Source organism: Macaca thibetana, chromosome 5, assembly GCF_024542745.1.
Source record: "Macaca thibetana thibetana isolate TM-01 chromosome 5, ASM2454274v1, whole genome shotgun sequence".
NCBI classification, from domain to species: Eukaryota; Metazoa; Chordata; class Mammalia; order Primates; family Cercopithecidae; genus Macaca; species Macaca thibetana.
In genome coordinates, this window is record NC_065582.1 from 59,575,629 (window position 1) to 59,600,363 (window position 24,735).

The following is a 24,735-nucleotide window of genomic DNA, read 5'->3' on the forward strand; positions in this document are numbered from 1 at the left end:
GTTGCTTAATAAATTATTTTTTGGATGAATACCATTATTATTCACAATTACATGAATAAAACAGATTTATACCAATGGACCTTCAAAACAAAAAAATTCAAAAAAAAATTCATTTGTTCAACAATACTTATCAAGTGCCAGACACTGTTTAAGCACTTGGGATATATGATTGAATTAAATATACAAGAATTCCTGTGTTCATATAGCTTACATTTCAGTAAGAAAGATAGATAATAAATAATAATCATAAAGAGTTAATAAAATTAGGTTAAAATATGATAAGTGCAATGGAGAAAAGAAAAACCAGGAGAAGTTAAAGGCCATAGAGAGTGGGGACCTGGGTGTGGGGAGAAGAGATCACTCATGTAATGTCAGTCAAGGTAATAACCAACAAGAGGCAATGAAATTTTCACCAAGTGGAAATAGTGATGCATCTTTGGCAAATATACAAATTCCAGATTTTTGGTTAACATAGAATCCACAGAAATCATGGCTGAAACAATAGCATCAAACCGTTTGATGTGAATAGTTTCAAATTAGAAAACTGAAGCAGACTTCCAGAATATAAAGGGTTTTTTTTTTTTAAATAAGAAAACTATAGCAAATGAGTATTCTACACTCTCCCCAAAATAGAAACTGAAGAGCAGACTGCTGCGCTATTTCTCTAAGAAAGCTGACTACTATTATATCCCCCAATCACATGCCAGCTGAGAAATTTGTTAGTAAAAAAAAAAAAAAAAAAAAATAGTGAATTTAATGCTTAGCAATCACCCATGGCAAAATCTTTTGTTGTTGTTATTGTTTTCTTTAAAAATATCTTCACTATAAAAGAAGACACAAAGCTATAATGCAGAGAAAAACTTAGAATTAAATTTAAGATTATTACTGAAGATATCTTTTGAAGATGCCATTTAGTACAGGCTTAACAAATTGCTTTTTACTGAAAGCTCTTTGGTACAATTGAATGACTTTCCTTCTCCAATGCAGCCATCAACTGCTTAAATCAATACTGACGAAACCATTCTGTACAATACCACCTGGGCTACAGAGAATAATTTTTCAATTATAGAACCGTACATATTAGACACAATGCAGAAAATATATACTAAGTGGCAAACAGATATTAAGAAATCTGCCTCTGATTGGAGCGCTAAACAGAGCAGAGAAATGGACTTTCAACTGCACATTACATTCTGAAGGGGCTCACAGGCCCACAACATGGCAAAAAATTAAAGGGAACTTGGGGGAATAAATCTCTGTGTCTCTACTAGGGAACAGGAAACCAATGAGCTTTGACGGATAGGGCTGCGATTGTTACATGATTTTGTGTGTAAATATGCCAAAAGATTGCTCAGCTGCCATAAAGCAGCGTGTACAATAATGAGAGAATATTAAAGAAGTTCATCATATTTCATAGAAAAGAGTTCTAGACAAAAGTCAAAACATCTAGGATGACTTTCTCAACAAACTCTCCAGTCAGCAAACAGTGAAGTCTTGGATTCTATCTTTGATAAGAGGATTCTTATTAGATGACCTCTAGGATCTCTTATGTCTTGTAGAATCTATGATTATATAACATAACTTTTATTTATGCATCTACAAAACAAATGACTTACAAATGCATCTACAAAACAAATGATTCCAGATAAATGAAGGATTTTTAAACTGATGAATAAATAAATACCAATTAATTAGGCCCACTTTTTAAACTTGATCTTGTGTCTTTTTTAGAATTTAACAGATTATACACTATTATTTACTACTGCAAGAAGTGTCTAAGCTTTTGAATGTTTGTTAATAATAAGCATTCCATGCTATTCATGACTCTGATTGTAATATATATTGTTAATGGGGAAATTTTATTGCCATATTTGCAACAAATGAAAAAAAATATGTGATTAAATAAAATCCTTTAAAAATTTGCTATAGTTCACTAAGAAAGAAAACTAGAACAGAAACAAAATTGTATATTTAGTTCATCCCATAAAAATATTAGGTGAGTCTCCAGGGATGCAGAGAAAGAGAAAATTATAGTGTCTTTGCATTTTTTTTTGTCATATCTTTGCTTCTGTTTTCATATGTGTAAGGTAGGGTGGGTAAGAGTGACTTCACATGTAGCTCTAATAAGACTATTAGAAAGAATAAGTAAGAATACATATTAGAGAGCATGAGAAACTGTCATAATTAATTAATTTTCATTAAAATTGGTGTAGGCCACATTCTTTTTGAAAAGTTACAATGTAAGAGTCCTAAAGTCATTCACTGATACAGTACAAGGACATGAGAATTAGAGACTAAGTTGATTAGTCTCTTATTAACACAAGTGTGTTACACTTGATTATTATTACTTATCACTCAAATTAACTTTCTCTACATTTATATGTATATTTAAAATGTTTTTATTAATACTTCTAATATCAATTTAAGAATTATTAACATATTAATGCAAATTATTTTAAAGATTATGTAAAAATATGTATAATCTTAAAACAAATATAATAATATATAAAATATTCCAATTATGAGTTCTTTTTTAAAAAGTAATAGAAAAAAATTAACTAAAAATAGTTATCTCACTGCTACAATCACTTATGTTCATGAACATCATATTATCACTTAACTTTTCAGAGCCCTTACAAAATTTCCAAAAGGTTTTAGCCCACAAACACCTTAGGTTCTCAAATGAGACCTAAGAAAAAATAATCAGACCAAAATGCATGTTGCTGCCTTTCTTAATAGGCCCCGGTGTGTGATGTTCATGCGGTGTTTGTTTTGTTCTTGTGATAGTTTGCTAAGAATGATTATTTACTATATTGAAGCATTCACAATCAACCAAGTACTGCCAAAAATGTGTCTGTTTGAATGTCTTCTTTTGAGAAATGTCTGTTAATTATTAGCCCTTTGTCAGATGAGTAGATTGCAAAAATTTTCTCCCAAATGTTCACTCTGATGGTAGTTTCTTTTGCTGTGCAGAAGCCTCTTTAGTTTAAGTTCAGTCAATTTTGGCTTTTATTTACTGAATATGTTTGGTACTACCTAGGTTTTCCTCTAGGATTTTTATGGTATTCACACTTATCAACCAAGAATCCTTTTCATTTCTTGTTTCTCTCTTGGTTTGTACTGTAGATGTGTGGTATTATTTTAGGACTCTGTTTCTGAACTCTGTTCTGTTTTTCCATTTTCTAAGTACCAACTGTACTTGTAGTATAGTTTGAGTCAGGTATTTCAGCTTTGTTCTTTTGGCTTAGGATTGTCTTAACCTTTTTAAATAAAATAACATATAGAATCTATTTCCTTGAATCGATATGCAAGGTGGGGCTAATCTTTACTTGATTCAACAACCCAGAGATAATAATGTGGCATATCAGATGCTTTATTAATAAAAATATTAGTTTACTATTAGGGGAGTATGAAGCCATGCATTTTTTCATGCAGTGTTCAATATTCAATTAAACATTACTAAAAATACATAACATGGTTATTTACTCAGGTAAAAAAAGTTCTTACAAACTCTTCTTAGTTCTCAGCCAAAAACAAATACCTTAAAAATACTCAGCTTCATCATCAGGATCTAATTGTGAGTATCTGTAAAAGAAAAACATTGAATTAGTAAGACTATATTTAGATTCTATAACTAAAATTAATGTTCACCTATTAATCATGAGATTTGAGATTAATGCATTTTCTTATAGATTATTTTTACTTTGTCATAGAATAACTTGTGGCAGACCAAATCTCCCTCCAAGAACAACTAAAAAAGTGGATAAAATATATTCTAAAATATATGTGTGTTTGAAGGTGTCAGAGAGCTACCTCAGGTAGGACTTGGGCAATCAAGATCATGAATACCAAGGAAACTCAATGAAGTGATCCTGACATCCCACCCCACGTTTTCGTCAAGCCATTTGCCCCAGTTATAAGCAGCATGAAATAAGGAAGTGAAAGGCCCCAAGCAGAGATTTTGAAAGTTTCAGTTCAGGCTTGCTGCAGAGAAAATTCCTGGATATCCTTGTTAATTATGTTGACAGTGGAGTGTTGAGTCTCCCATTATTATTGTATGGGAGTTAAGTCTCTTTGTAAGTCTCTAAGGACTTGGAATCTGCTCCAGAAGCTCTTCCTGTTGAATTGATCCCTTTACCATTATATAATGGCCTTCTTTGTCTCTTTTGATCTTTGATAGTTTAAAGTCTGTTTTATCAGAGACTAGTATTGCAACCCCTGCTTTTTTTTGTTCTCCATTTGCTTGGTAAATCTTCCTCCATCCCTTTATTTTGAACCTATGTATGTCTCTGCGTGTGAGATGGGTCTCCTGAATACAGCAGACTGATGGGTCTTGACTCTTTATCCAGTTTGCCAGTCTGTGTCTTTTTGATCCTGCCATTATGATATTAACTGGTTATTTTGCTCGTTAGTTGATGCAGTTTCTTCCTAGCCTCAATGGTCTTTACATTTTGGCATGTTTTTGCAATGGCTGGTACCGGTTGTTCCTTTCCATGTTGAGTGCTTCCTTCAGGGTCTCTTGTAAGGCAGGCCTAGTGGTGACAAAATCTCTAAGATTTTATTTCTCCTTCACTTATGAAACTTAGTTTGGCTGGATAGAAAGTACTTAGTTTGGCTGGAATTCTTCTGGCTTGTAGAGTTTCTGCTGAGAGATCTGCTGTTAGTCTGATGGGCTTCCCTTTGTGGGTAACCCGACCTTTCTCTCTGGCTGCCCTTAAGATTTTTTCCTTCATTTCAACTTTGAGTGAATCTGGCAATTATGTGTCTTGGGTTGCTCTTCTCGAGGAGTATCTTTGTGGCGTTCTCTGCCTGGATTTGAATGCCCTACATGAGTTCTCCTGGGAACAAGATCTAGGAGTGGCAGGAATCCAAAGAATTGAATGTAACCTGAGCTGGTTCCCCATTTGAGAAACAGTCCGATTCCCTAGCCCTACAGATGAAACAGAAAACAGCAGCCAAGAAGTCAGGAAGCTGAGTAAACTTTTGCAGTCTTCCAGTGCCAGCAGAACAAGGTTCAGATTCCACCAACGAAGAGAGCCCACAAACACCTTAGGTTCTCAAATGAGACTATTTCTAAGAAAAAATAATCAGACCAAGTCTTGAGATCTCAACCTCCGTGTTAATTCATGCCACTTCAAAGCTGTCAGACAGAGTCGTTTGCGTCTGCAGATGTCTGCTGCTTTAATTTACTGTGCCCTGTCTCCAGAGGTGGAGTCTCAAGCAGGTTTCCTTGATGAGCTCCACCCAGTTCGAGCTTCCCAGCAGCTTTGTTTACCTACTTCTCAGCAATGGCGGGCGCCCCTCCCCCATGTCTTGCCGGTAGATCACAGACTGCTGCGCTAGCAAGAGGGAGGCTCCGTGGGTGTGGGACCCTCCTGGCCAGGTGTCAATGATCCAGGTGTGCCTGTTTGCTTAACGCAATGTTTACCCGATTTTCCAGGTGTTGTGTGTCTATGCCTCGCCCTGCTTCAGCTCTCGCTGGTCGGGCTGCAGCAGCTGACCAGCACCGATCCTCCGGCACTCCCCAGTGAGATGAATCCAGTACCTCAGTTGAAAATGCAGAAATCACCGGTCTTCTGTGTCGCTCGCGCTGGGAGTTGGAGACTGGAGCTGTCCTATTCGGCCATCTTGCTCCGCCCGGGTCCCAGACCAAGTCTTGAGAAGAGTTAAATCCACTATTGAATCTGTCCAATCTTTAATTGAATCAAGATGATAGTTTCCTAATCTATATGTCTGCCACCAGCTAAGAAAATTCAAATAAATCAATGTTTAATATATCCTCTCTTTTGAAAAAAAAAAATCACTCAGATACTTTGTTTTTAATAGTCAATGTTTCAAAAATAATCAAAACTAAGCATTACAAGTAATGGGATATAGATTAGTACATAAACATATTTGCTTGCTCTATCTGCTAAGAAAGCCGAAACATATAACGACTCACAGCGATGAACACACCCAGCATCCAGATATTGCTTTTGAAAACCAATGAAAGGAACCAGGAGCCCTTAGAGACTGGTTTCAGTATGAGAATCAGCCATTCAGTATGATTTCAGTATGATTTCAGTATGATTCTCATACTGAAACAGAGAGCCTGGGACATATTACGGCATCAGAAACTAAGGAAGTGCTAAAAATAAAAAGGAGACGGGTGGGGAGAGGGAATGGAGGAGGGCATGGGGCATCACAAAGGGACACAGGAAACAACCGAAAGAGTTCCAATGGCCAAATCTGAAACAATTTGAGCAAGAAAATAGGTAAAGAGTAAAATGAATGATTGAGTTAATAAATTGAAAGTGATAGGCAAACTTCCTATGTAGAAGAATTCCAAGTAATCTATGCAAATAGTTATAAGTCAAGCATATACCCTTGATATGATGTGATGAGATGGCACTTTACTGATGTGTTCTTTCTCCAAAAAAACTGTAACCCAGACTAATAATAATGAAAACAACACATAAAATCTAATATAATGAAATCCTGTGATATACCTGATCAGCATTCCTCAAATGTCAAATTATCAAAGTTATTAAAAACAAGAAAAGTGTGAGAAAATGTTACAGCCAAAAGGCACCTAAAAAGACATAACAACTAAATGTAAAGTGATATTCTAGATGATAACCTGGATCACAAAAAATGACATTAAGTAGAAACTAAGGATATCTGAACAAAATGCATACTTTAGTTAATAATAGTGCATGGATATTGATCAATTTTTGTGATGAATGTGCCATGGTAATGTAAGATGCTAATAATAGAAAAAACTGGGTGTAAAGGTATATGATGACTCTTGGTATCATCTTTGTAACTTTTCTATAAATCTAAAACTATTCTAAAATAAAAAGTTCATTTAAAATGAGAACAAAATGAAAATTAAAGACTTATAAATAGGTCTTCAAGTGGTTCATAGGTTGGAGCTTTCAGCCATAGACTTTAAAATAATTATGATTAATACATGAGAAAATATATAAAGACATGATGAATTTTACCAGGGCACTAGAATCTTTTGTTATGCAAATAAAAGCTATAAAACTAAACAATATAGTAATTGAATTTAAGGGTTGAATAGCAGATAAGAACCTGCTAAAAAGAGGATTACCAATGTAGAAGACAAATGACTAGAAAATATTCAAATTGAAGCACAGGGACATCAGAGTGATTAATTTATAACCAGTTTGTTGAACAGACATGGCATGTGGATAGCTATTAAACACACATATACATTTACACATTGATATGATTTGGTTGTGTCCTCACCCAAATGTCATCTTGAATTGTAGTTCCCATAATCCCCACATGTCATGGGAGGGAACAGGTAGAGATAAGTGAATCACGGGGGTGGTTTTCCCCATCCTATTGTCATTATAGTGAGTGAGTTCTCACAAGATCTGAGGGTTTCATAAGGGGGTTCCCCCTTTGCAGGGCACTCATCCTCTCTCCTGCCAGCCTGTGAGGAGATGCCTTTTGCCATGATCATATGTAGCAGGACAAGCCTCAGACAAAACCCCTCAGATACCAAGTTAATGAAGGAAGCGGTTTATTCAGCCAGAAGCATCAGCAAGACTCCTATCTCGAGAGTTGAACTCCCCAAGTGAGCAATTCCTGTCCCTTTTAAGGGCTCACAACTCTAAGGCGATCCACTTGAGAAGGTCATGATCGATTGAGCAATTGGGGGTACATGACTGGGGGCTGCATGCACCGGTAATTAGATCGGAACAAAACAGGACAGGGATTTTCACAGTGCTTTTCTATACAATGTCTGTAATCTGTAGATAACATAAGCAATTAGGTCAGGGGTCAATCTTTAACTACCAGGCCCAGGGTGTGGCGCTGGGCTGTCTGCTTGTGAATTTCATTTCTGCCTTTTAGTTTTTACTTCTTCTTTCTTTGGAGGCAGAAATTGGGCATAAGACAATATGAGGGGTGGTCTCCTCCTTATTCTGCCCCCCTTTGAGAATCTCACTCAATACTGGGAGTTCTCACTTTCATTCTCACTACCCATGTCTTCTTGCAAGACAGATCAATAGTGATTCATATAGTACATTTGTGCTGAAGAATTTTGGTAAACTAAGGTGGTGGTGAAGCTTTTTATAATTTGAAGAAGTACAGGTAGCAAACAAAGGAACAGTAAGCTAGTTCGTATTACTATTATAACTCCTATTATAAGAGTTTTAAATACTCCTAGCAATGGGAACCATTTTCCAAACATGGCCCCAGGATCAAATACATGCCACACTTGCACAGGCACATGTGCCAGTTTTGTAATATCTCTAACTATGTCTTCAACTACTTGCCCTTGATCATCTATGTGTAGAGAGCAATTAGTATGGTTATATTTCCCACAGACCCCTCCTTCAGCTGCTAGCAAGTAGTTGAGAGCCGAGCTATTTTGATAGATAGCATTTCTCATCTGAGTTTCTTGCTGGGCCAGAATAGTCAAGGCTCTGCTGGTTTTATTAGTGATTATTTCTAAGATAGTTTGTAACCGTGTGATTCGTTTGATCATGTAAATGGGGATCTGGTATCCCCACGAGCTGTCTTGTGCCCAAGTAGCAGGCCCATAATATTGTATGATTCTCTCAGGGGGGCCATTCATCATCTTTCCAATTTCCTATAGCTATGCTTCTCTTTTCATGGGAAGCATAGACAGTGAAACCCAGGATTTCACCTGTTTTTATGGGCAGTAGGAAGAAAGATGGTTTAATAGTGCCAATAACACAACTACCTGCCCACTGGGCAGGTAATTTGGCATAAGCTCTATGCCCACATATCCAGTATAATCCAGTGGGAACTATCCAGTCCCGGTGGGACTCCAGGTGGGTCTGCACAGTTTGTAACTTTGGGAATTTACTAAATGGATTCCTCTCCAATTTGAACTCCACCAAGTGACTGTTTTTGTGGTACCATTATACAGTTTCTGTCCCAGAAAACTAAGTCGTCCTACAGGGTGAGTGAATTATTTTCCTTCTCCAGCTATGCAATATTGTCCAATAATTGAGGCTTTTAGGACCCAGAAATTATCAGGGTGATTCTTTTGAGCCAAGAATTCATCAGGAACTGGGTCTGTCGGTACTAATTATCTGGCTTCCCATGGCCATTGATCTCCCATTATAGTTCCTCCACATACATAACATGAAGTGACATTGAGAGACTGGGCTACATGCTTCGCTAATTGCAAAAACGAATTTCTTGTTTTTCCTGAAATTTCTGGTACTGGCACATTTAGTTCATCATAGAAAGTTTGAAACACTGGCTCAGGAGAGCGTTTGTAAAGTTCTTGAACCAAGATATTTACTCAAGATCGGGTCCGGCCCCATGGATTCCTAAGGTCACACACTCCCCTTTTTTCCAGGGAGGATCAAGGGGATTGGCTTACTAGCTCTAAGGGGTTACACTGTCCCTTAGTACAGGAAGGGCCATTTTTTTCCTTTCTGAAGGTGGACTGGATCCTTTTCATTTTTTATCCAAGTGGCCCAAATGACACAAAACCAGTATCCACATTCATTTCCACACAGTCCTAATTCATGACAAATATACTTATTTTTGGTCATATAGCCTTTTTCCCAACTAAAAGAGCCACATCCCCTTCCTAACTTATTGCTATTAATGACGGCACAGGCATCACATTTCATGATTATGTGTTTGGGCACCCCTTTTTCTTCTGTTCTGGCTAATACTTTATATGTATCATTTGTGAGTCCCCACTAGTCTTCAGTCCTTAATCTTATTTCAAAAACTGTGGACATGGGAGGCTCAGAGGGGTCAAAACACACATCTGGTTGGTCGTTTCCTGGACTACATACCTTGTACTGAGTGTCATTATATAAACATGTTCCTTTTAAAGTTCCTAGGCATTCATAGTAACTATAGAACAGAAAGATTGTTTTACCTTGTTGCCCTACCTCGGTAACCTGATGTATACACTGAGAGCAGTCTTCCATGTGGGGAAAATCAGCGGAAGTTTTTACTACACAAGTCCAAATTATAAGGAAAATGAGTCCCACGATGATTCTCCTCATGCTTCAGCCGTGTGTAGACCAGTCAGCTTCCAGGTGTGAATGCAGCAGGGCTTGTCCTCCTCCTCAGAGTCACTTTGCAGGGATTGTCCGGGCTCGGTTTTCCCTCCCAGGTTTCATCGGCTGCAGGTTTCACACGGCTGTGGTGGATACAGGCTGGGATTCCTTCTACCTTTACAGCCGTGGGGGTGGTCAGGATGACAGTCTGAGGTCCTTTCCACCATGGCCGCAAAGGGGCTACGTTCCAGTCCTTGATCCACACGTGATCACCTGGACAGGAAGGGTGAACTGGGGAGAATAAGCTGATGGGACACCTCTCATTTACCCAAGTTGAGATTGTTTGTGTAATTTTTCCTAAAGCCTGTAGCTGTCACTGTAATTCAATTTCACCTAACTCTTGGGGCATGCCTGGAAGCTCCGATAGTATAGGAGGAGACCTACGATACAGTATTTCATAAGGGTAGTATCCTGTTTTCTTAGAAGGAGTACATCTAATTTTAAACAATACCATAGGAAAGGCCTGTATCCACTTTAATGCAGTTTCCTGACATATTTTCCCTAAACTATTTTTGACAGTCCGATGCATTCACTTCACCTTTCCGGAACTCTGAGGTTGGTAGGCAGCATGTAGCTTCCGAGTGATTCCTAATGCCTTTGCTGTCTTCTGTACCAAGTCAGCCACAAACACCGACCCGTTATCTGAGCTGATTCTTACGGGCAGTCCAAACCTAGGAATAAGATCTCAGAGAAGCACACGGGTCACCTCGTAGGCCTTTTCAGTTCGTGTTGGATAAGCCTCCACCCACCCAGAGTAAGTACACACAAGAACTAGCAAATACTTGTTACCTCCACATTTCGGCATTTCTGTGAAATCCACCTGAAGATCCTCAAAAGGAGCCACTCCATAAGCCTGTATGCCTGGCAGAACAGTGGGGTCTTGCCTCGCATTGTGCTGTCGGCAAGTAACACACCGTTGTGCTACTGCTGGCAAGTATGAGATGTAGAAGTACCAGCCTAACAATTTTTCAAGTGACTCTTGACCTAGATGAGTGGTTTCGTGCATGGCCTATACGATTGTGGCTCTCAGCAACTGTAGCACAGCTACCCTCACATCTGCAATCTGATCCATCTTGCTTTTATTATTTGCTCCCCTTCTGCGTGGAAGAAGTCTTTTTCTTTCTTAGAATAGGTAGGTACCAGGTCAGGTGTTTGAGGGAGTAAGGGGGCTGCTACCGATGCCCGGTAAGGGGTAGATGCTGCTTTTTGAGCTTCTGAATCAGCTCGAGAGTTTCCTAAGGCCACTGAGATGGAGGCTCGCTGGTGTCCCCTGCAGTGCATGACTGCCACCTTCTGAGGTTTCCACACTGCCTCTAATAATTATAGAATTTCTTGTTGATATTTTATGTCCTTTCCCCCAGACTTTAACAGGCCCTTTTCCTTATATAATGCTCCATGCACTTGGAGGGTTAGAAAGGCATATGGAGAGTCAGTGTAGATATTTACAGTCTTACCTTCAATGAGTTCTAGAGCCCGAGGTAAAGCAATGAGCTCAGCCTTCTGGGCTGAAGTGCCCTGTGGAAATGGTTTGTCTTCAATGACAACATCCAAAGTTACCACCGCATATCCTGCACATCTTTCTCCTTGTGGGTTGATGAAGCTGCTTCCTTCCACGTATAACTCCCAGTCTACTGATACCCATGGCTGGTCCCATAGGTCAGGTCTACTAGAATAGACTGAGTCCAACACCTCTACACAGTTAAGTTTGACCGGGCTCTCTGATACTGGGAGCAGGGTGGCGGGATTTAGGGTGTTACAGACTTCATTAGTTATGCAGGGATTTTCACCTAGCAAGCTTTGGTACTTGGTTAATCTAGCATTTGTTAGCCAATGATGTCCTTTGGTATTCATCAAAGTTACCACAGCATGGGAGGCCTTTATATTCAGGTTTTGCCAAGGGTTAATGTATCTGCTTCTTGTACTAACAGGGCTGTTGCTGCCAAGCCCCTTAGACATGGTGGCCAGCCTTTGGAAACCCCATCTAGTTGTTTCGAGAGATAGGCCACTGGCCTTGGCCACAGTCCCACAGTCTGTGTTGAAACTCCAACTGCCATTTTTTTCTCTTTCTGACACAGAGTGTAATGGGCTTTGTCAAATCCGGTAGTCCTAGGGCTGGGACCGACATAAGTTTTTCCTTTAACTTACAAACGGCTTGCTGTTGTAGAGGCCCCCATTCAAAAGGCTCCTGGTTGACCCCCTTTGTAACCTCGTACAAAGGTTTGGCTAGTACTGCAAAGTTTGGAATCCATAATCTGCAAAACCCCACAGCTCCTAGGAATTCCCTTACTTGCCTTCTGGTTCTAGGTTCTGGTAAGCTGCAGATGACCTGCTTTCTTTCTGACCCCAGGCTGTGCTCCCCTTTCTGAATAGTGAATCCCAGGTAGTGTACTTGCTGTCTGCAGATCTGAGCTTTCTTCTTGGACACCTTATACCAACAGTCCTCTAGGTGCCAAAGCAGGCCCTCCGTCCCTTTTGCCCACCCGATTGCCATGGAGTGTCCTAGCAGAAGGTCGTCCACCTATAGGATCAAGACGCAGCCTAGGTCTTTAGCAGGAAACTTTTGCAAGTCTCAAGCCAGGGCCTCCCCAAAGATAGTAGGGGAATTCTTGAACCCTTGGGGAAGCCAGGTCCAAGTGTACCAAGTAGGGACACCTGACTCCGGATCTTCCCACTGAAAGGCAAACAGTTTCTGGCTCTCAGGAACTAGTCTGATGAAGGCATCTTTTAAGTCCAGACAGGTAAACCAGCTATCCTCAGCCAGCAGCAGCCCTAACAATGTGTAAGGGTTAGGAACTGTTGGGTGCAGAGTCACTGTAGCTTGGCTGACCAAGCACAAGTCCTGTGCTGGCCGGTAATCCTTGGTCTCTGGCTTAGGGACAGGCAGGAGGAGGTGTTCCATGGAGACTGGCAAGGAACTATAATTCATTAGCTTTCAAGCACTTGAGATGAACCTGGATTCCTTCTAGAGCTTCTCTGGGAACCAGATACTGCTCTTGTCTAATTGGTTGGGCCCCAGGCTTAACTTCTAGAGTTCAGGGACTTGGTTGACCACCAATCCTAGAGGATTATCCTTTGCCCATACTCGGGGCCATTGCTTAGTTAGAGATGGTTTTATCTCTTGACCTGGTTCGGTTAGAAAAAGTCTCCATTCTTCTTCCTGGGGGACAGTAAGAGCCATGATAACTCGTGTTCCTGGTAACTTTAGCTGTAAAGAGCCCTGTTTTGTAAAGGAGATGGTGGCTCTCAGCTTGATAAGCAAGTCTCTTCCCAGCAAGGGAAAGGGACAGTCAGGCATGTATAAGAACTGGTGAACTAGTTCTTGTCCCCCCACCGAGCAGGTCCGTGGTAGACAGAAAGCCTGGTTATTGGAAACTCCTGTTGCTCCAATTATATCAATGGTTTTCTTTGATAAGGGGGTGACCTGGGTGGTCACTACTGAATGTTCAGCACCAGTATCGACCAAAAACTTAATGTCCTTGCTCCCAGTTGTAATCCTGACCGTGGGTTCCTTGAGGGCACTTGAGCCCGGTCCCCATCAGTCCAATAGCCATTCAGCCAGATTGAACAAAGCTCCCTCGTCTTTATCTGAGGTCTCTTGTTCTGAACCACCCTGCTTTTCCTTCAGGCGGGGACACTTACCTTTCCAATGTCCTATTTCCTTACAATAGGCGCATTGGTTACATTGCAAGCATGGGCGATTAGACTGGGTATTCTTCCCAGAACCCCCCTTTCCCTCTCCTTTTGGGGGAATTCCCCTAATGGCCATGGCCAGTAAGTTGGCGTTTCGCCTAGCCTGGCGTTCACCTTTCTTATGGCTTTCTTTGCAATTTGTTGCATCTCTATTCACAACACTTGATTGGCTATTTCCAGTAACTGTGAGGTATTCATACCCACAAACCCAGCCTGTTTCTGCAATTTTCTCCCGATATCTTCTGCACTTTGACTAAGTAAGGCCATGTTAATCATACGCTGATTTTCAGGGCTGTCTGGATCAAAAGGAGTGTACATACGGTAAGCCTCACACAGTCTTTTCATAGAATTGCACTGGACTGTCCTCTTTTCCTTGGATGACCTCAGAAACCTTATTTACATTTGTAACCTTTTGAGCCTCTTTCTTTAGACTTTCCAGTAATGCCTCATGGTACCGTCTTAGCCTCAACATGTCTGGTCCCTCATTCAGGTCCCATTGGGGGTCTGTTCCTGGCAGCTGAATTCTTATATATTCTTGGGGGTTTTGGTAATCAGCTGGGACGTGCTCCTCTAGCCATTTAGTTGCTACTTGGAGCACCCTTTGCCTTTCATCTGTATTAAAGAGGTACATGAGCAGCTGGTGGCAATCAGCCCAAGTAGGATTATGAGTCTGTAATAATAGTTTGGAGCAAGTCAAATAAGCTTGAGGCTTTTCAGTGTAAAATGGAGTATTATTTTTCCAATTGAGGAGGTCAGCAGAGGCAAAATGTTGATACACAAAGGCATGCCTTTCCACCATGTGTCTGTCCTCATCTACCCCAGCATATCACTGCTCTCTCAGGGGCATTTGGATTCCAGTCTTGGGCTGTAAGCAAGCTGCCAAGGGAGGAGTTTCTCCCGCAGCTTCACTTCCTCTTTTGTCTACTCTGGGTGATCTAGGGGTGTGGTTATCTGGTGGAGGTGGAGGTGCTGTGGGCTCAGGGGTGGGGAGCCCTTCCTCTCAATAAGGAGGGGATATGCTGGTACCAATTCCTGCCATGATTCTTCTGGTATTGGGTCAGACAGGACTTTTGGTGCTGACTTCCCTGGGCGGGTGGAGCGAGAACCTTCCTTAACTAACTGTCCCTTTGCTACTAGTACTGCTGCTGCCTGTCCTCTTAACCACTGTGGGAGGTCCAAAACTAGCTGTAACCAAGAATCTATATATGGGAAGTGATCTGGGTGCCCTGGCTTACAGGTTACCCTGTGCCATACTTTCGAGACAAGGGACCTGTCCAGACTTCCTTCTGATGGCCAACCCACATCTCATGCTGGCCAGTCTATCTCACACAAAGTTCTAAGTTTTCCTGGTGTCATGGTGACTCCATAATCTCCCTTAAATTCCTTTTTGAAATTTTTCAACATTTTTCCTAGTGGAGTGGGCTTACTTTGTGCCTGACCCATGTTTCCTTGAGACAAAACACCACGCTCACACCACACTCACACCACAAAACAAAGAACGGGTAAAAAGGGCACATACACACCAAACCAGAATCAAAACCAAAATCAGAGTATCAAGAAATCCAAGCAAGGTCAAAACCAAAGTATCAAGCAATCCAAGTCAAGTCAAAAACAAAAACCAAAGTGCTGGTACAGGCACGCTGTGGGTGATCAGGCCATGCTTCCACTCAAATGGAGTGGGCAAGTTCTAAAGACTAGTCTTACGAAGTTTCAGATGTCCAGACTCCAAGTGCCAGTTCCTTCCTGGTGTTCAGCCACTGCATTGATCCTCCATGGGGGCCTGCCATGCGCTGCTCTGGTGAGGCGTTCCACCGGGGCAGTTGCCTACCAGGGAGCGCTCTCAGGATTCGCATGGCTCAAGCTGGCCAGAGTTCCCCGCAGGGATGCTCCACAGGGCAGGCCTACGCTGCCTAAGAGGTTGTCTCAACCGTCCATCAATCACCTTGCTTCCCAGTCAGGGAACCAAGAAATGTAGCAGGACAAGCCGCAGACAAAACCCCTCAGACACTGAGTTAAAGAAGGAAGCAGTTTATTCAGCTTGGAGCATTGGCAAGACTCCTGTCTCAAGAGCCTAGCTCCCCAAGTGAGCAACTCCTGTCCCTTTTAAGGGCTCACAACTCTAAAGTGGTCTGCTTGAGAGGGTCGTGATCGACTGAGCAATTGGGGGTACATGACTTGGGGCTGCATGCACCAGTAATTAGATCAGAACAAAACAGGACAGGGATTTTCACAGTGCTTTTCTATATAATATCTGTAATCTATAGATAACATAAGCGATTAGGTCAGGGGTCGATCTTTAACTACCAGGCCCAGGGTGTGGCGCTGAGCTGTCTGTTGTGGATTTCATTTCTGCCTTTTAGTTTTTACTTCTTCTTTCTTTGGAGGCAGAAATTGGGCATAAGACAATATGAGGGGTGGTTTCCTCCCTAAGTAAGTTTCCTGAGGCCTCCCCAGCCATGCAGAACTGTGAGTCTATTCAACCTCTTTCCTTATAAATTGTCCAGTCTTGGGTATGTCTTTATTAGCAGTGTGATAAAGGAACTAATACATACATACAACTTTTTGTGTCACATCATAGTTTCAAACTTAAATTCCATGTGAGAAAATTTCCCTTGCCTCTGAACAAAAACTGTGTCAAAACAATGACTATTGTGATATTAACAAGAGTTCTAGATCATTTTTTATTATAAATGCAGTCTTGAATATCTTTTATTCCTATTTAAGAATATCCAGTCCCATCTCGAAAAAAAAAAAAAAAAAACTATAAATTTGACTTAATAATTTTTTTTCCTCTGTCCCAGTTTGAAATTTCCAGACTGTACACTGGCTATTGGAATGAGGTGGTCATTCTTCCCTCTCTTCCCTGACTTCTTGGCCCTCTAACAGCTGTTTCTTCACCTTAATAATCGGGTAGGGGAAAGAAGAGGCAGAGGAGAGGGAACTTCTTACTTGGCCTCTGGGCTTCCTACTTACTTGTCTTGGAAGATGATCAAAACTGATTCTATTAGAAACACTACCAAGGGATCCTGCATCAGGCTCCTTTCTGCAGTCCTCCACAGAATTTACCACTATTTCTAGTAGTTTTCCATGACACCTATCTCAGCCACTGGTATCCAATAATAGGGCTCTAACCTCATTCTTCTGGTTTGGCCTTTGTATCTCCACTCAATATTATTGGATAAGATTCAGGATTACTCCATATTGTCTTTCATTCCCACAGGGTCCCTATTTGGTCCTAGTAAAGCACTCATCAACCTGAAAAACTTACCTGATAAACTCTTACCTGAGCCACTCTGGATACGTGTTAGCCTTATAAGCTTACCCAAATACATTCTGGGACCACAGGGCAACTCAATCACTCTCTTGGGTCCACTTTAAAAATATTTCATCTCTGATCCTCTAGATTTTCAGGGTCGCTCCCCAATTTACATTCTGTGTTAGCTTTCTCAGACATAATTCCATTATTTCTCTGTCTCTCAGATGCATGGGAAACAGTTGAAAGACCTCCAAAGGGTCCCTTTCTGAAGCCCTACTCGCTAGACGTCTGGATATAGGGTAGCACTCCATTAGACATCCCCCAAGAATAAGGAGGAGATTCCACATAAAAATGGATTTGTCTCAAAATAAGTCACTTCACCCATATCCTCTTTTGTGGCCTTTATTGGTTCCTTTTTATAACCAGAGATTTAAAAATTAGAAAATAGTCTTTCCTTCTTCATATGGAAATTCCACAAAACTTGCATGAAGCATCTATTTCCCATATATTAATACTTTGCTATTCTGATGTAAATTATATCACCACTTCACTTAAAATCAAGAAATCTTGTTTTAACATCCAGTTATAGTTTTAAATATGTAATAAAATTACTATAAGGCCTCTGTTCAAAACCCTCCAACTTCTACTATAGGTCACAATGAAGGAGACTGTAGTACCTTAATCATTCCAACAAAAACAATTAGAAAAAATAGAAAAAATACAGAACAATATTTTAAAGGCACAGATGAGCAACCAAGCCAGTCAGGAGACAAAAGATGATATCTGAACAAAAAGGAAAGTACACTAAAGAGAGCCCTTGATAATTTTTTTCTGGTATTTCCCTTCAGGCATTTTCTGCTTAGCTCAGGCAATGAGTCATAGAAAACATAAAATTTCAAGCCACGATCAAATTCCAGTGAATACACACTTTAAAACAAACAAAAAAAAAATGACAATTATAGTAATGACAAGGATGTGGACCACCTGCAATTCTCCAACCCAATGTATATGAACATAAATCAGTTTAACCACTTGGAAAAGTGTTTATTTTTCACTAAAGTTAAAAGGATGTGCATTAAATCTAGCAGTTGCATTCATAGGTATCTACCCAGGAGAAATAAGTACATGTGTACAAAAAGATATTTACAAAAATACTTATAATAGCTGAATATTTGCAATATGCTGAACCTGTAAATAATCCAAATGTCCATCAACAGAAGAATGGATAAATAAATTATATGTGTAGGAGGGAACACTATATATAGCAATGAAAAAGAATGAATTGGGGCTACACACAACAATACAAATGACTCAGAGAAATGTTATTTTTAACAAAAGAAGCTAATCTCAAAAGAAAACAGTATGATTTCATTTATATAAAGTTAGACAGCAGGGAACGCTAATCAAGGTGATAGAAGTCAGAATAATGGTGAGTTTGGAGTGGGAGATGTTATTTAGAAGAGGACATGAGGGAGGCTTCAAGGCTTCTGTTCATGTTCTGTAGTTTCGTCTGAAAGGTAGCCTAGTGGGGATATTCATTTGCAAATTGACTACAAAATAAAAAAATAAAATTGAAACTTTCACAAAGGATTACCTGCCACCAGTTTGACCTCATCACTTTACTGTTCATGTCCTCCTTATTCATGTTGTTCCTGCACACCGGCCTCCTTGTTGTCCTCAAGCATAGCAAGCATGCTATCATCCAGAAATGTTTGCACTTCTTTCCTATGCCTAGAATACTCTTCAGAGAGAGCCACATATTAAATCTCTTGCCTCCTTCAAGACTCTGCACAAATGTTGCCTTCCCTGATAATTTTATATAAAATACACATACACACATACACCACTCTCCTCTTTATCCTGGTTACTATTCATAGCCCTTACTATACCAGTTATTAATATATTTAGTTATTTTTTGTAAATATGTTCTATATATTTATAACCTTTTGTAAGCCCTAGAAAGCTGAGAATGTGTTTGTTCCAATAACCACTCTCTGTCAGTCTAAAACCATGCTTGGCACAAGGTAATTGCTCAGTAAAAATGTGTTCAATAAGTGATGAATAAATGTCCCAGTCTAGAAAAAAACATGCTATTTTTAAAAATCAAACTTACAGTAACTCCTCACTTAACATTGTCAATAGGTTTTTGGAAACTGTGACTTTAAATGAAACAAAATATGAGGAAACCAGTTTTACTAGTTTACTGGTATAGACTGATATAAACAAGAGTTTAGTTCCTACAGCATATTTCTTGTCACAAAAGCATCACCAAACTTATCAATAAAGACTAGAACACTTCTAATATTAAATGTTGAAATAAATGTGAGCTATACATACATTTAAGAAAGATTAATTTTACAAAGTACGATAATTACCTAATTTTTCTAGTTGAGGGCCATGGGTAACCAGAGGCCATACTGCAACTGAGGGTACAAGCTGGGAACCAGCTCTAGATGGGAATCCATCCCATTGCAGAGCACACTCACACACATACACACACTTGGATGCACCAGTTCACCTAACATGCACATCTTTGGAATGTGGAAGGAAACAGGAGTTCCCAGAGAAAACTCAGGCAGACAGGAGTGGAACATGCAAACTTCACACAGACAATGCCCTGCTAGCAATCAATTGTTTTTTCTCATCAATGTTATAATGAAATGATATTGAAGAAAATTATGTTATTCAAGGACCAGCTGCATGTTATTAATAAAATATAAATTAACATTTTATAGATTGTAAATTCCATAATCAATTTACAGCAAATAAAAGACTATTGAAATGTTCTTCCTCTTTGTTGCAAAGGTTAGTTTTAACAGCCTTTAGAATTCAAACAGGAAAAAAAAATTCAAAAAAAGAATTACACCTAAAGTTGTCATCAGTACTAATGGCAGCTACTTTGTAACAGTGGGAAAAGTTATTCTCTTTCTACTTTTCTCCTCCCATCCCCCATTTATTCAAAGTAGTCTCTTAGGTTCTGTTATATTCACTATCTTTTTGATATCTACATCAGATATTATCCTTTTGTACACTCCATAGTTTTACTTTATTGCAGACACAGAATGGTATTTACTTTTCTATGTTCCAGTTCCTTCATCCCTGAAAACCATGTTGAATTCATAAATTGTTCAATAATTGTAATCAGACATGTTTATTAGTTCTTCAATCCCCCCCACCAATCTTGCCCTAAAGCCCTATATAAATATTATTTTCTTACATATTTGTATTGCTAATATAAACACCTTTCCTAGCTTGCACCTGCCTTTTGTAAGTATATAGGCCCACTTGAAGCACAGAGAATTTACATTGGTTTAGTCTGTGGCCCAAAGAGGAAAAAAATAATAATAATTCTTCTCTGTCCTTATTTTGCCAGAAAAGAAGCAGCATTGACTACAGTAAAGAAAGAGTGCTCTTTACTTCTACAGTAAAGAAAGACAACTCCTGGTCACAGGTGCAAGAGCCCTACTCCTCCTAAAGCAGAAATTCTGCCTGGTGATCTGGCATCCAGGAATTTAACATTCTCAATTAAATGAGGTGGTCTTACCTTCTAGTCTTTCTTTTTTTTTTCAGAATGCTTGAAAGATCATAGCATTAATCATGAAAATAATAAGCAACTTCTGTTGCAAGTGTCTGCACTTAATCCTAAGTATGTTCCAATTCTGCACATTTGTAACATTGGTTAAGGAACTACCCCTTGGGGTCTTAAGTTATGAGTGGACAACGTTTATGAAATTAAACTAATCCCAAGAAGAAAATTTAGCATTAGTCAAATAAATGGGGTGCTAATACTAAATAGAGCATTTTATCTTTTACATACTTAATTCCTACTTTTTGATACTCTTGCTAAACCCAAATATCATGACCTGTAAAATAATCTTGAGTGAAAACCTAAAGAACTGAGGTGAAAAGCATCAGCGCGATCAATATGAGTACCTTCTGGCTGCAGCAGGCAATCTCACTGCATGCAGCCCTTGGCATAGTGCTGATGCCTATGGCAGGCTCAGGGCAGTGTTTGGCAGGCACTGGTGGAAGCTGATAGGACAAAGCGGACAGGCACCTGCATACCTCCTGTTTTCAGGGAACAGCAGTGACTGAGCAACGGGCAACACCAGAGAGCAGAGTAGGTAAGAAGAGAAATGGCAGCTGCCAAACAGTAACCAAGCACAAGTCTGTGGGCAAAACACCAAAATCATTCAGAATTTACAGAATGAGTTAGAGGAATGTGCGGGGTGCTAGAGTTTCAGTGGAGCCAATACAAGTGAATTTTGGCAAATATTTCTGTTACTAATTTAGAAAGGCAGTTTTATCATTCACTAACTATATAAATTTGGAAAATATAGTTCTTGGCTTAAGTTGACTCATCTTTAAAATGTGAGATAATAGCTACCTGGCAGAATTGTTGGAAGGATTAAATAAACATATACAGTTGACTCCCATGTATCTATGTATGTATCTATCTATCTCTTTCTATCTATCTATCAAAATGTACATAAAAATCTTGGCAAATCCTAACACTATATAAATGTTATTATTATTATTATTACCTAAGTCTCCTTCAACCCTGAATGCTGTGTCCTGGGGAGTATTAATTACACTATTTATAAGAGACTGCATGTCATGGCAGGTGAGGGAACTCATAGCAGAGAAAGTAAAACAATAGAAAGTGGACACAAAAGCTGACAAGAGTAGCAACTTCTGTTCATATTCCAATTTCAAGTAAATAGTAAAAATGGACATGTAAGTGCACTGGCTGACTGCTTATTTAAGACATACTTTAAAGCTAGTTCAGGTAGTCAGGTTTTCTAATGTGATAAATGAATTAAACTGTGTCAGTTTCAAACTGTCACCATTAGAATCTAATTCAAATTTAAACAGCAATTTAAACAGTATAAAAGATTGCCCTCATCAGTGCTCCATAATCTTAACCTTTGGAGCTTTCCACAGCATAGATAGCAAATTGAATTAATTATTAGCCCTTCACCTAGGGGACCTACGTAGAATTCAGCAGCTCAGAAGACAGCTAATGAGATTGGTAGGTTCATTCCAGTCCCCAGTGTACTTTAATCCCCAACACATATCCACCTGTCGTATTTTCCTACTGTTTTTTTTTTTTTTTTTCCAGAGAACATAATTCTAAGAAGTCAGAGTTGGCTGACATTTAAAATCCTCTTTGTAAAGTGACTTACTCGTATATACCAGTAAGGTCAAAGGAATGTCGTGTAGAAAACCACAAAAGAAAAAAAATTAATATCCAACAACAGAGTTGATTCCAATTGATTCCCATCATTTTGGGAGTGCATTTCTATTTCTAATATCTTCCAACAAAGCAAACATCTCATTACATATTCATTAATTCATTTATATATTCAGTTAGTACTTATAAGCAATGACCATATGACAGTTTTTGTGGGTTCTGGGTACTTATTATCATAGAAATTATTGTGTGGTGGGACATACAAACAGGTTAACCAACAATTTTATTAAGGGATAGCAATATATGTAAAAGAGGGAGTATGAAGTGCATTACCTGGACTGGGAAGAGTCAAACAGGTTTCTTGAAGAAAATGACATCTAAGTTGGATCCTGAAGAATCAGTAGGCATTAATTAAGCCTTGGAAATAAAACGAGGGTCTAAGGTAGTATATCTCAAGAAGAAGCAATGGAATATCCACAGTTCTGGAACTTGAATGTGGCTGCGACATAACAGTATAAGAGGTGAGTGTTAGGAGAAGACACTGAAAAGAAGAATAAGCTCAGTACATTGTAAGACATTTAAAGAAATGTTGATTGTTTCCAGAAGACAAGGACAACTAATTTCTGCTAGGGATCATATCAGATTTGCATTTCAGAACAATTTTCCTGGCAGCATTAGTACTAAACTGGCAAACCTGTGAAGAGGCTCTTGTAAAGTCAAGTTACTGATCATGATGAACTAGACTAAGGCAAAAACAATGAATATAGAGAAAAGTGAATGAGATTGAAAGATATTTGATAGAGTAAACAGAACTGATGAATAGATGAATAAGGAGAAAATGATGTAGGAGTCATTTTAAAGGTTCAGCTTTCTTGTTTGATCCAACATGTAGGGAATGTTTTTGGTTAAAAAAAAAATAAAATCCTAGATACATATTTCTAACTCCCCATTGGAAGCTAAATCTCCATGGGGTGCTAACATTCTGCATGTGTTCTGTTCCAGACTACCTTTTAAAGGATGTTTGTACAACAAAGACACTCAAAAGATGCAGTGCCCAGGTCTTGGGCAGAGTGCAAATTTTTAAATAAAGATAATGTCTTACTGCAGTGCAAGGTTGGAAAAGTTTGCTAGCAGCTGCATCTAAAAGCTTAGGGCTACCTTGGCTTAGAGTTCCTCAGCTGTGACACAGCCCCACTGTGTGTGCACAACTGGGCTCTCCTCTACACTGTTCCATGGGACTGGAGGCCTGGCAAAGGGAACTGATGTAAACATACAGTTCCTGCTTCCTGCTTTGCCATGAGTAAAAATGTTCTTTTTCTCTGATCCAGTAGTCTCTTGTTTTCTGGGACCTCCATGAAACAGTAGCAGGCTAACCTGTTATAATGTAAATAAATTTCAGATAATTCACAATTCTTGAACACTGCCCCCCAACACCACTTTAAAATCATTTAAGGTTGTGGGTTTGTACTATTTGTGGTGATACAAAGTTATTATATTGAGGGTAGAAATTTAGGGTTTAAAAACATGTTAAATGTATTTGAAACATTTCCAGTTTTGTATCTCTATGAATACCTAAGTTCTATGTTTTTGTGTGTCAGTTTGTGTTTGTACATCTAATTTTTGATAGGTCAGTAACTAGAATATTACATTTGTATCCAAAGTTTTAAAATTCCAAAGTTGGCTTTTGCAGAGCTGAATTTTCATATTTGGAATCAAAAACTTTTAAAAAAATACATAAATCTAGATTTTAACATTAGAGAATGCAAATTGGCAAGTTTGTAAGAAATTTTATTAACCCACTTAAAGTTTCCTGCAATTACTGCTGAATTGCAACCAATAACTTAACAAATAAGAGGATTCTGACATGAAAATTATAAAAGCAATGATACATTGTATAGCTAAAATTTAAAAAAAAGTTATTTCAAGAAATGTTTGTTAGTATATTCTACAGGCTAGAAATAAAACAACGAATAAGGAATCATCCCTATTCTCAAAAACTGAATACTGTACATAGAAAAATTGAAGCTGAGTAAAAAACAAAACATTTATTTTTGTTAAGTATGCATACTAATCTTATGGTTCTGGTCAAAGAAATATGAGGAATTTAGAAATCTTATCATCTTTACTTCCAAGTATTCTACCTTTCTTTTTCCCTGAGTATGATAATTCAAAAGAATGATATACCCATGGTCAATTAATAAGCAATAATAGTCCCCCCAACATGTCTTCTAATTCTTCTTATTCTAACATTCATACCTTGACTCTCTGAATATATGCCATAAAAAATGTTGGTTTTCTGTCATGGGTCTAATTATTTATATTAAAGACTCAAAGGAATAAGGAGAGCTTAAAACAGCACTATAGCTAGCTATAAGGACCAATAAAACCTATGCCTACTTACTAAATACTATAGCTGTTCTTGTAGTAAAAGGTTTAGCTCTGAGCATCTAGCACATTGGTAAGTCTATCCAATTCACAAGTTAAACATGCAGTATCTTCCTAGAAAACATAGTTTCCTTGAAGAT

General features: G+C 39.0%; 1 long non-coding RNA gene across 2 annotated transcripts in view; it reads left to right on the forward strand.

Annotated features, from left to right (window-relative positions):
• The window catches only part of LOC126955055 (uncharacterized), a 67,864-nt gene extending 47,320 nt beyond the window's left edge, over nt 1-20,544 (forward strand). For both annotated transcript variants that reach the window (XR_007725795.1, XR_007725796.1), the window contains one exon: nt 20,390-20,544. This is a non-coding gene — a long non-coding RNA (uncharacterized LOC126955055). The remainder of the gene's footprint in view (nt 1-20,389) is intronic.
• Nucleotides 20,545-24,735: the final 4,191 nt, after the last annotated feature.